Below are 10446 nucleotides of genomic sequence, written 5' to 3' on the forward strand. Positions count from 1 at the left end.
TCCCTAATGCTTCCTCCATTGTATTTCAGTCCAGTAAGCTTGTTCATAAGCCTACCTATCTCAGCTTTGTTTGACACTTTGTACTTCTCTGCAATTGCATTCATGTATTCCTTTGCATAGTCAGAATCTGGTATGCTTCCCATCACAGAATTGTTCATGCTCTTCTTGATACAAATCAGTGCCATTTTATTGTGCCTCTTCCAGTTCAAGCACTTGTCCTTCAATTCCTTTGAAGCATTTGCAGCAGGTTCAGCAGGGGGATCTTCCTTGAGCACATGATCAAAATCCAGAATTGCCAAGTTGAGTTCAATGTCACCCCCTGCATTTCTGGTAATTGAATCCATTGAGGAGTTCAATTTGACTGATGCTCATGGGAAAATGCATGGCTGTAATGAAGTTTTGAACTTAAGTCAGTCATTCATTTATCTCAATTTGCATGTATATATATAGACATAAGATCCGGTTTGTCCAAAAATACCAGAAAATTCATATATAAATGCTTATCCCAATGTCAGTTCATAAAGGACCAACATTTCAATGAATGTCATATATAAAATAATAAAAGCATAACGATTCAAGATATCAGTTTCAATATCTGATACACTAGCTGTAATGAAATGCTGAATTATCATCTGCTATACAACTTGAAACAAGAATTTTCAGTTCAAAAATTTAACCACTATGGAAGTCAAATTTTATTCCAAATTTTCATGTTTTATGTAGAGATTCTTTCGAAGATACTTAACAATACATATACTTCGGCCAATATGTCAGCATTGAAAATACATGATAGTTACATAATGCATCAGCAGAAAGAATGATTTAGTCTGATACATATATTACAATTCATACATAGTCACTATGGCAACATTAGTAATCAAGAGAACATATGCATTAGACTTGATGGATCATCTGTACTGTTCACATGTATTCACATATACTTATCAACATAAAGTTTAAACGTCAGGCAAATAGATTTTGAAGAATAAGAAGCAATTTATATGAAAACAACGTTTGAGAATATCATTTCAGTATGTAAAACAGTTCACTGAGATGCATCATGTCCCAGGATTCTAAATGTAATGAAATAACTCATACACCAATCTAATATCTGAGCATAGTTGCTCTGATACCAATTGTTAAATTTCAATAATGCAGTTTAAACATAAAACTTAAGATTCTATGACAGATTTTAGATCAAATGTACAAGTAACAGAAATACTAACTTGGTTGGTTCATGTTTGTTTCCATCTCAGTCTTCTCCTAGATTCACTTCTTGATATTCTCTATTTGCTTGATGGGACAAAATGAATGAGAATATAACAGTGCTCTAGCAGGGACCTAAGATTGCTTTATATGTTTATCTTACATTAACTTAATCGATTAATTCAAATGTGTAAAACATTACATTAGAAATTCAATATCAAGTTTAAAAGTTTACTTGCTGATATACAAAGTATATAAGCCTAGTTCCATATTCAGTAGGATTAATAAGCTAATATAACATCTTCATCCGAGTCGGTCCAGACATCAGAGGGATTCTCCGGCTTCTCTTCATGTTGGGTAATGCCTGGAGGAATATATTCAGTCCCGTATGGACATTTATATTCCTCATAGTATTTCTCACAATTATAAACCCAGTGATCCTCCTCACCACAAATGGTACAAAATAAGAGATTGTCCCCGAGGAAATCCTCCAAACTGTAATCATGAACAGCCGCCTTCTCTGCTGGGGTAAGAGGTTGTCCAAGCTTCAGTCTAAGCCAATAGTAAGCAGCACGCTTTGGGGCAGCCTCTGGTTCAAAGGCTGATGGCTCAGGAAAGGAGTCCATGTTGTAACTCTTTGCCTTTTCTTCTTCAGATGTAGTAATAAGATCTGCATCCTCGAATTTAAACCAATAGTAACCAACAGGCAGCTTTACAGCACCCTCTGGTACTTCTTGTTCTTCTTGTTCTGAGCCTCGTATCAAGATCTCGCTATCCGAGACATAACCCGTCTCATGCCTAACGATGCTTAAGAGTTGCACCGACCGGAGTCGCGGTGGGGATGTCGATCGGTGCGTCATTGCTTGACGCCGACGGTGGTGTAAATTAGTAAAGTGATGGAATGGAGTCTGGCGGGGAGGATTGAGGGTATTAGTATTAGGTCGACATCTAGTTTGGGCTTGTGATTTCTTTTCTTTTCTTTTCCTTTCTTTTGGGTCAGATTCTTGGGCTCGCGTTAGTCGGATTGAATAGATGTTCAATTGTAGAAGAAAGATATACCATTATTGATGCATACATAATTCAACATGGATCGGATCATATAATAGTACACTCATTGTTGAAATGAGTAAACAAGTATGTTGACATCATATCTATCAGAAAACCAGATTCTAAGTTTTTCTTTTATATTATGATTAAATCAAGCTAATATGACAGTAAAGGACTGAAAAGAGCAAGAGAATGAAGCAATGGGCATTGTGAAAAGAACATACTTCAGTGGAAAGAGATTGATTTGTACTGTTGCATTGTGGAGGTTATAGCTTGTTCAACAGGTAGCCTCTCCATGCTCGATGCGCCGTAAAAGCCATGAACCCCCTTGGTGTTCTTAAGAACAAATTCTGCCTCTTTTGGGCTAGAGATGGGGCCTGTAAAATGCACCAAATAATCTTATGTTGGTTAAAGTAAATATAATTGAGCTGACACTTGAGAACACTTTTTTTTTATCAACACTACAGAACATAATTGAAAGAGTAAGCAAGAATGTTTAATTGAACATGAAATGCTACAAGTAGGCTAAAAGCAACGGATTTAGTATAAGTTGTTCATTTTCTTTCTATGACAAACTGTAATTTCATGATCATACGAACTACAGATAAGAAACACAAAAAACGTCAGAGATCATACCACCATGGCAGAGCACAATAGCATTGGGATTGATCCTATGTGCAGCATCTGCAATATTTTGTACACGAACTACACTTTCCTCAAGCGAAACAGCTGTCTTTGCCCCTATAGAGCCAGCTGTAGTGAGTCCCATATGAGCGACTATAATATCAGCACCACCTTTTGCCATTTCCACAGCTTCATCTTCATTAAAAGCATATGGGGTTGTCAACAGACCCATTTTATGTGCTTTTTCAATCATTTCAACCTCCAATCTGTACCATAGATTAAGAAAAATCAATAACTCCAAAATGCATAAATCATTGATATCAAATACTCCAAGTAAACTCTCTTGTGCTACCTACCTATATCCCATTCCGGTTTCTTCAAGATTTTGTCTAAAATTACCATCAAATAATCCAACAGTTGGAAAATTTTGAACCCCAAAGAATCCAATTGACTCCACCTGCCTCAGGAAGAAATCCATTCGGCGAAAAGGATCAGTCCCACATACTCCAGCAAGAACAGGTACCTTCTTCACCACCTATACAGCATCAGAAGGCATCAGAAATTTTTCTAAAAGGGAGCATGTTTGCCCTACTAACATGACTCATCAGGTTTTTGTTGAATGTTATATTTTAGTTTTGCAGATCAGTGCTTGTCAATATATATAGGAAATAAATTTGAACAATCAGTGAAGATGACTGTTCAGCATGTTTAAAGCAACAGTAGTTGAAGAAGCACTTCGTTAGAAATTTTGGAACATGCAAGCAGTTAAGACGTACTGGTAAAACTTCATTAGCCATGTCAAGAACTACAGCATTTGCATCAGCAAAAGGCAATAAGCCTGCTAATGAACCTCTTCCTGCCATGCGAAAGCGCCCTGAATTGTACAACACTATTAGGTCCACTCCACCAGCTTCCTCAAACTTTGCAGATATACCTGTCCCTGCCCCAGCCCCTATAATTGGTATTCCTTTATTTATTTGATCCCTTAGTTGCTGTAGTATCGCCCATGTTCTTTGCAAAGTTTCTGTCACAGAAGTAACAGGTTACAGGTCAGAAAATATGCATGATACACATTTCTCATTGCTCAAATTCTAATGACACATGAAAAATCCTCATACTGCAAAATCCACCCCAAATCTATTCATCATTTGGTGTAACATATTAATGCATTAAAAGGGGACCTGTTTAAAGTAATATTTCAATGTGATCAAGTTATCTCCTGTTTCCTTGTAGCTAATAGGTGAAACAACATAATGTGCAACTTCATGCGGTGTAGCTCATTTTTGTTCTCATTTAATTAAACAAAGTCCCATCTAGAAGCCCAAAAGGTCTGCTGTCCAGACATAAAAACCTGGATCAAATGGCTAATCGTATAATGCAACAAAATGCATCTGTTGGACATGGATATACTCTGATCTACATAAAACCACCAATGTATGTTATATAAAAAAATATAAAAAATAAAAACTAACAGCAAAAGGCAACCTGGTTTAGCTCCTGGGAAATCACTGAGGCTGCGTGGATTCGTTTCATAACTTGAGAAGTTTATCTGGGCAACAGAACTTTCATGAACCTGTTGACTGGGCTCAGGAGAAGCAACTTGCGGAGTAGACTGCAGATGACTCTTCTTACTAATCTCTAAAAATGAATCAACCAATGCATTTGCAAACTCAGGGTCGTTTATATGATGAGGGTACACCTTTACCTATTAAAAACGCACTATTTTCAATAGTAAAGTTGATCCTGCACATAAATCAAGGCAATAAAAGAAGGTCGGGACAGTGACACACTTGTACACACCAGCTAGTTGGCAAAAACAGTACCTGTCGATCTTCATTTGTCTGAATTAGACTCTTAAGTTCATTTATCAGAGTAGCAGTGGCCTCAGGATCATAAAAGGACATCCCTGGTGCATCCAAAGCAGAGACACCCTTTTGTGGCAGGCACACAACAACCTTTGATGATGACTTGTTCAGTTTGTCTGCTATGAAGCTAGCAAATTTCTTGCTTTCATCTACTGTAGTTCTCATCAATGAAACCTAAAAATGAAGCATTCACTCCACATTAGACACACACTGGCCTATTAATAGCATACAGAGACGTCTTCAGTAAGGTTTATAAATAAGGACTGCTCTAGAACAGGATATTGAGCGCTTGTGCAATTTATTATGAGATGCTTAACTGGTAACTAAGGTTTTGTCATATTCCAATTAAGCATCTCATTTATAGACAATATGACAAAACCTTTCCTAGGCTCCATAAAGGGGAGATTTTGATACCAAAGAATGCATAGGAAACAGATCCAAAAGATCAAAGATATAGAAGGGGCAAGACTCGAAAGAGAGTGGACCAAAAAAACTTATAGGTTATCACCTGCTTATTGTGTTCATGAATCTTTCTCTTCTGAAAATTGGATGGTATGGTATCTTTAGCTCCGAAGTTTACCATATCCAAAGCTCCGACGCTCAGGACTAAAGGTATACCTTTCTCTAAAGTGGCATCAAAGCGAGAAGCATCACAAGCCATGACACCTCCAACCACATAGTCTGCAACCTCTGTCGTTGTGATATCCAAAACACCCTAGAAAAAAATAAGCAAAGCCAAACAAAAATGAACTTCCCATATAAACGGTCAGACCACAATAAAGCTAATAGAAATGAAACTGCATAGCAACCTGAAAGTAAACGTCTCTTGCAAGTGAATCGAAACACGAGACAACATAAAGTTGATACATTTACATGTTCACTCAAACAAATCAAAATTTCGAAATTTCAAACAATCCACATTCACATCAAAAAAAAAACAAAAAAACAAAAGACAATACCTTTATAAACCCCTCCTTCACCAGAGACTCCATGGCCCTACCTCCAACCCCAGTAGCATGAAACACCAGAGTCTCATACCCTTCCTTCTCCAGTCTCTCCTTCACAGCATTCACACAACTAGTAGTAACCCCAAACATGGTCAACCCCACCGTTGACTTCCCACCCTCACCACCACTCTCTCCCCTCTCAACTCTCCCAATCACCATCCCTCCAAACGCAGCCGCAGCATTGCTCAATACGACCCTGCTCACGCTATTAATCCCACACACGTCCACAATCGACGGGAACAGCACCAAATCCGAGGTCCCTACATAATGGTCCGTCCGGCCACTCGCCACCGTGGACACAATAACCTTCGGCACTCCGATCGGGAGCGACCTCAGCGCCGGCGATATCAGAGCCGTGCCTCCGCTGCCTCCGACGCCTATCGCACCAGCCAAAACGCCGTCGTTTTGCGACTTCGTTAGGAAAACCCCCAGCGCCTTGCTCATCACGTCCACCGCTTCGCCTCTGTCCTCCGGCAGCTGATCCGCCGCTTCGGAGTCGCTGCGGAGGACCCCGTTCCTCGAAACGAAGGCGAAATCGGTTACGTTATGAGCGGAACCGGAGCCGGAGTCGTTCCGGCCGACGGAGACATCGACGACGGTGACTTCGACCTGATCGGGATCGGAGATTGAAATTTACATAGTGAGCTGCGTGATTGAAGTGAAATCGGAAGAGGAGGAGAGAGAGGAGGTAGTTACCTTGGATGAGGAAGATGAGGAGAATGCGGCGAGGTTGGATCGGACGGCGTCGGCGAGGAATCGGAGCTCATCGAGCTTAGTATCGGCGGTTCCGATACAGAAAACTCGGCGAGTTTTATCGTCCGCCGGCATTGTTAGCTGACTTAGATCTCCGAGTTGTAATTTGAGAGTGAAGAAAGAATTGAGCTGAGAGTGAGATCAGAACCAGAGTAAGAAACAATGGTAGGTGACGGTGAATTATGGCGCTAAAGGTAAAAACAGCAAAAGATTTTATCTTTTTTATCTTTTTACCGAGTTTAAAAAAATAGAACTTAGAAAATAGAACTTGGATAACTGCTTACTGCTTACTGCTTACTGCTTACTGCTTACTGCTTACTGCTTACTGCTTACTGCTTACTCATCCTCGTAGCAATAACAAAGTTCCAGGCAGCAAAGTGAGCAAAAGGATGAGGAGGCCGGTTATGCCCTCTAATAACACACACATTCTTAAGCGTCGTAGATTGTTGTAAACGTAGTTTGTTATCCGCAACAAGATGTCGGTTTGAAATCAAGTTTTTCTTCAAATGAGTTATCAATTATTGACATTATTAATGTTTCAAACCGTGTAATAATTTTAGAAGTAGCAACCACATGTGAAAATAAAATATACGAATGTGCATATGTTACATCATGATTAAAACAATAAAGATCTACATTTTACAAGGTTTTTAGATCGATTTATTCTAAAACAATATGATTCATCTCTCCGATCATAGAAAAGACCATAACATCATATGTATAAGAACTCTTAAAATTAATACTTCAATAAGTTTGATCACTCAAATTATATGATTCACATGATAGAGCAGGACGGGTTCGGCTCGTAACAAGGGGGCTGCATCATGATAATATGGGGTTGATACATATAATAGGGAAGTTGATCCTTTTGGACTACTGGTTTCTTCTCCTCCTGCTTCTTTTTCTCATCTTCTTTCGGTTTAGTTGGAGCCGGAGGAGGCCCGACGGTCACTACCTCAGCAAACTTGCCGGCTCTTCTGCACCGGACTATTATGTCATAAGGGTCTGCATTTCCTGTTACTGTCAAAGTTCCCTTGGCTGCATCAACTTCAATTTTATCCACACCTGTAGTGGTTGAGACGCCAACTTAGAAGTTATACAATAACAAAAACACTTGAGACAAACTTTGCTAATGATTAAGAGCCTAATAATCGACACCCAGGAAACCGAGTTGGAGAGAAAAACCGCTTGGGATCTCCAATTACCTAAACTCCATTTCTGAATTGAACCAAGGCGTCTATAACTTGAGCAGTTTAATTAATGTTAAAGCTACTTCGATTATAATCTACAACAGTAGTTTAAGGGTTCCATCTAAATATCTAATGAGCCACTTTGATCCTCAGAATGTTAGAACTTACCTTACAATAACAAAATATATATATATATATATATATATACACACACAATATATATGTATGCGACAATGCGACCTAAATGAATCTTTATGCACACACTAGCTAATTAAGATGTATTTATTAGTTGATAGAAAACTTATTGTGATCATATCAATAAACGACAAAAGTTATCCTCGCACGCTTAAATACTGACGCTAATATTTATTTGTCATGTAAGTGATGTAACCTCATGCTGATGTTCACATATGATGTTTTACTTGTGTCAATATCCACACTTGTGAGAAAGAAAAATCTAATTGAACATTTGAACGTTGGTTTATATGAAAGTTAATGTAAGATTCATGTCAATCAATAATTTATGTTTACTTATACATGCATAACGGATCGATTGACTCTGATATTATCGTATACGCGCCTTATTGATGACTTTTTTTCTTCCACAATTGAGGGTGAAGTGATAGCAATAGACAAACAAGAAATATAAAAAGATAGAGAAACAAGAGACTAAATCGATTGTATACCTTCTAGGCCAGTTACTGCCTTGAGAAGCTTCTTTTTGCATTTTAGGCATGTTATATCAACCTTGAGGACAGTCCTTTGTGCCATTGAAGCTAGAGCCAGATTTCTCACTTCCTCTCCTAAATTTATGAAATGTAGCCAGAGCAATCCATCCTTGGCATGAAGTTTTTTAAGGAGAAGATCTTTTATGTTTCAGCTGAGGAATGAGAACTCTGGGTTGCTCACCTTCCTAGCTTTATGCTCATCTGCTAGAGATTGTCTTTGTCCAATTGTTGTCCTTTATTTATTTTTCTAATTAAGAACCTCAGAAACATAAATAACCAACCACTTGATTTTAATGAAAACTACCAACCACTTGATTTGAATGAAAACTACAAGAACATATATTTTAGGTCTTAATTAATTAATTTGAGATGAGACCTATATTTCATTGACTTGTCATAGGCAATTTGATTCCGGATGGATCAACCAGACAACCACCAAGAACCATATGGCAGTACTAATTCACATTTAAATAACCCTAATATGTATCATAACCTAAAAGGTGTGGGGGAAGTTGCACCAATGCGAGGAAACTTAACGAGCTAGCTTAGAAACATATACATGACGACTACAAAGTATATAGACAAATGCAATCAAATAAAATGAGGGGACCAATTTGACTCTTAAGTCATCCAACTTAGCTTAGATACGTGTGTTTGTGGCATCACAAGATGTTGGGTTTTAAATAAGTTATTATAAATAAATAAAACAATGCTAAATGAACTATATTGCGACTACATTTTAAATAATAAGATCGAACAATAATAGACAACCAAATTGATTTGGTGTTCAATTTCTTCTTTTCATCTTTTATGAGAAATGCTTATAGACCTATAATTAACTAACAAAGCCGATCTATGATTAAAGTCATCGATCACCGGCAACTCCCATAATTTCTTTTCTTTTGTCTCTCAACTTCTTCATGAAAATAGAAACTGACCTATCAAGTTTTTGACTTTATATGTTAGCACTAATTGTATTATATTCTTGGTTATGATCAATGTTCCTTTTTATAAAGAGGAGATATGATCAAACTCTCTTTGTCTCCATGGAAGAATGACCAAAGGAAAGCCTCCAAAAGGAAGCTAGCAGTGACCAACTAACTAAAAGAAAATCTTTGCCAGTGATTCGATATAGGATACACTAATTGGAACATTTGCTCATTTTCTAGAAATAACAGCAAGTACAAAAACCACAAATCAACCACCAGTAAGAAACTGATCATTACAAGAAGATGGAGTATGTAGCCGACCTAATCATCATCGTTGTGAAGAAATTAGAAACCTGTCTTTCCTAGCCTCTGGAATATGGAAATAATTCCGAGCATGCATTATAGTGTGTCGTGTTTTGATTTTCATGGATCGGAAGAAGAACACCGATCCCTAAACGCATTAACTTTTACGTACACGTACTGAAGAGAACCAGAAGCAACTAAAGGAAAAGGAAATAACAAGTGGGGAATAAAATTGATTGATTCTCTATAGTGCAGAAGGCATTCCATTTTTCCAGTCCTCAGAAGTCTGAAACACCGTGATTGATTCTCTAGTGCAGAAGGCATTCCATTTTTCCAGTCCTCTGAAAGTCTGAAATACTGAAAGTGGATCATGTTACAAAAATGTATATATATAAAACCTTGTGATATGTTACCGGGTGTATCTCATAACCTCATTTACTACTAAATTAAATAGACAAAAATTACAATTTATTTGAACCAAATTTGCAACATTGACAATAAATTTGTCATATTTGTTTTACACATTTACATATAATTAAACCAAATTACTATATGGACAACAATTTGTTCATAAACTTGTAAAAAGTCATAAGTTGAGTAATTACCCCAAATATAAAATAGAAAATTTCATCTAAGTCACATTCTCAACATTTTCTCCCACACAAGTCCACCATAATTTTTTTACCCACATAAGTCCACTTTGTGGCCCAAATCCATTAAGTTAGCTTTAGGCTATACCTAAAATACCCTCAGTTCTATCTCAATCAAAACCATCATTTTTTCACCGTCTCTCT

The 10446-nt window shown here is 37.6% G+C and overlaps 1 pseudogene across 1 annotated transcript; it reads right to left on the bottom strand.

Moving 5' to 3' along the window:
* Nucleotides 1-2267: 2267 nt before the first annotated feature.
* On the bottom strand, nt 2268-8479 carry LOC101293131 (annotated as a pseudogene). Its single transcript, XR_183706.1, has 11 exons — nt 8379-8479; nt 7273-7567; nt 6446-6557; nt 5702-6358; nt 5251-5457; nt 4701-4916; nt 4363-4582; nt 3654-3901; nt 3234-3412; nt 2890-3143; nt 2268-2630 (listed from the first exon to the last, which is right to left on the bottom strand). The product of XR_183706.1 is annotated as an uncharacterized LOC101293131 (transcript).
* Nucleotides 8480-10446: the final 1967 nt, after the last annotated feature.

The sequence above is a fragment of the Fragaria vesca genome, linkage group LG1, assembly GCF_000184155.1.
Source record: "Fragaria vesca subsp. vesca linkage group LG1, FraVesHawaii_1.0, whole genome shotgun sequence".
NCBI lineage: Eukaryota > Viridiplantae > Streptophyta > Magnoliopsida > Rosales > Rosaceae > Fragaria > Fragaria vesca.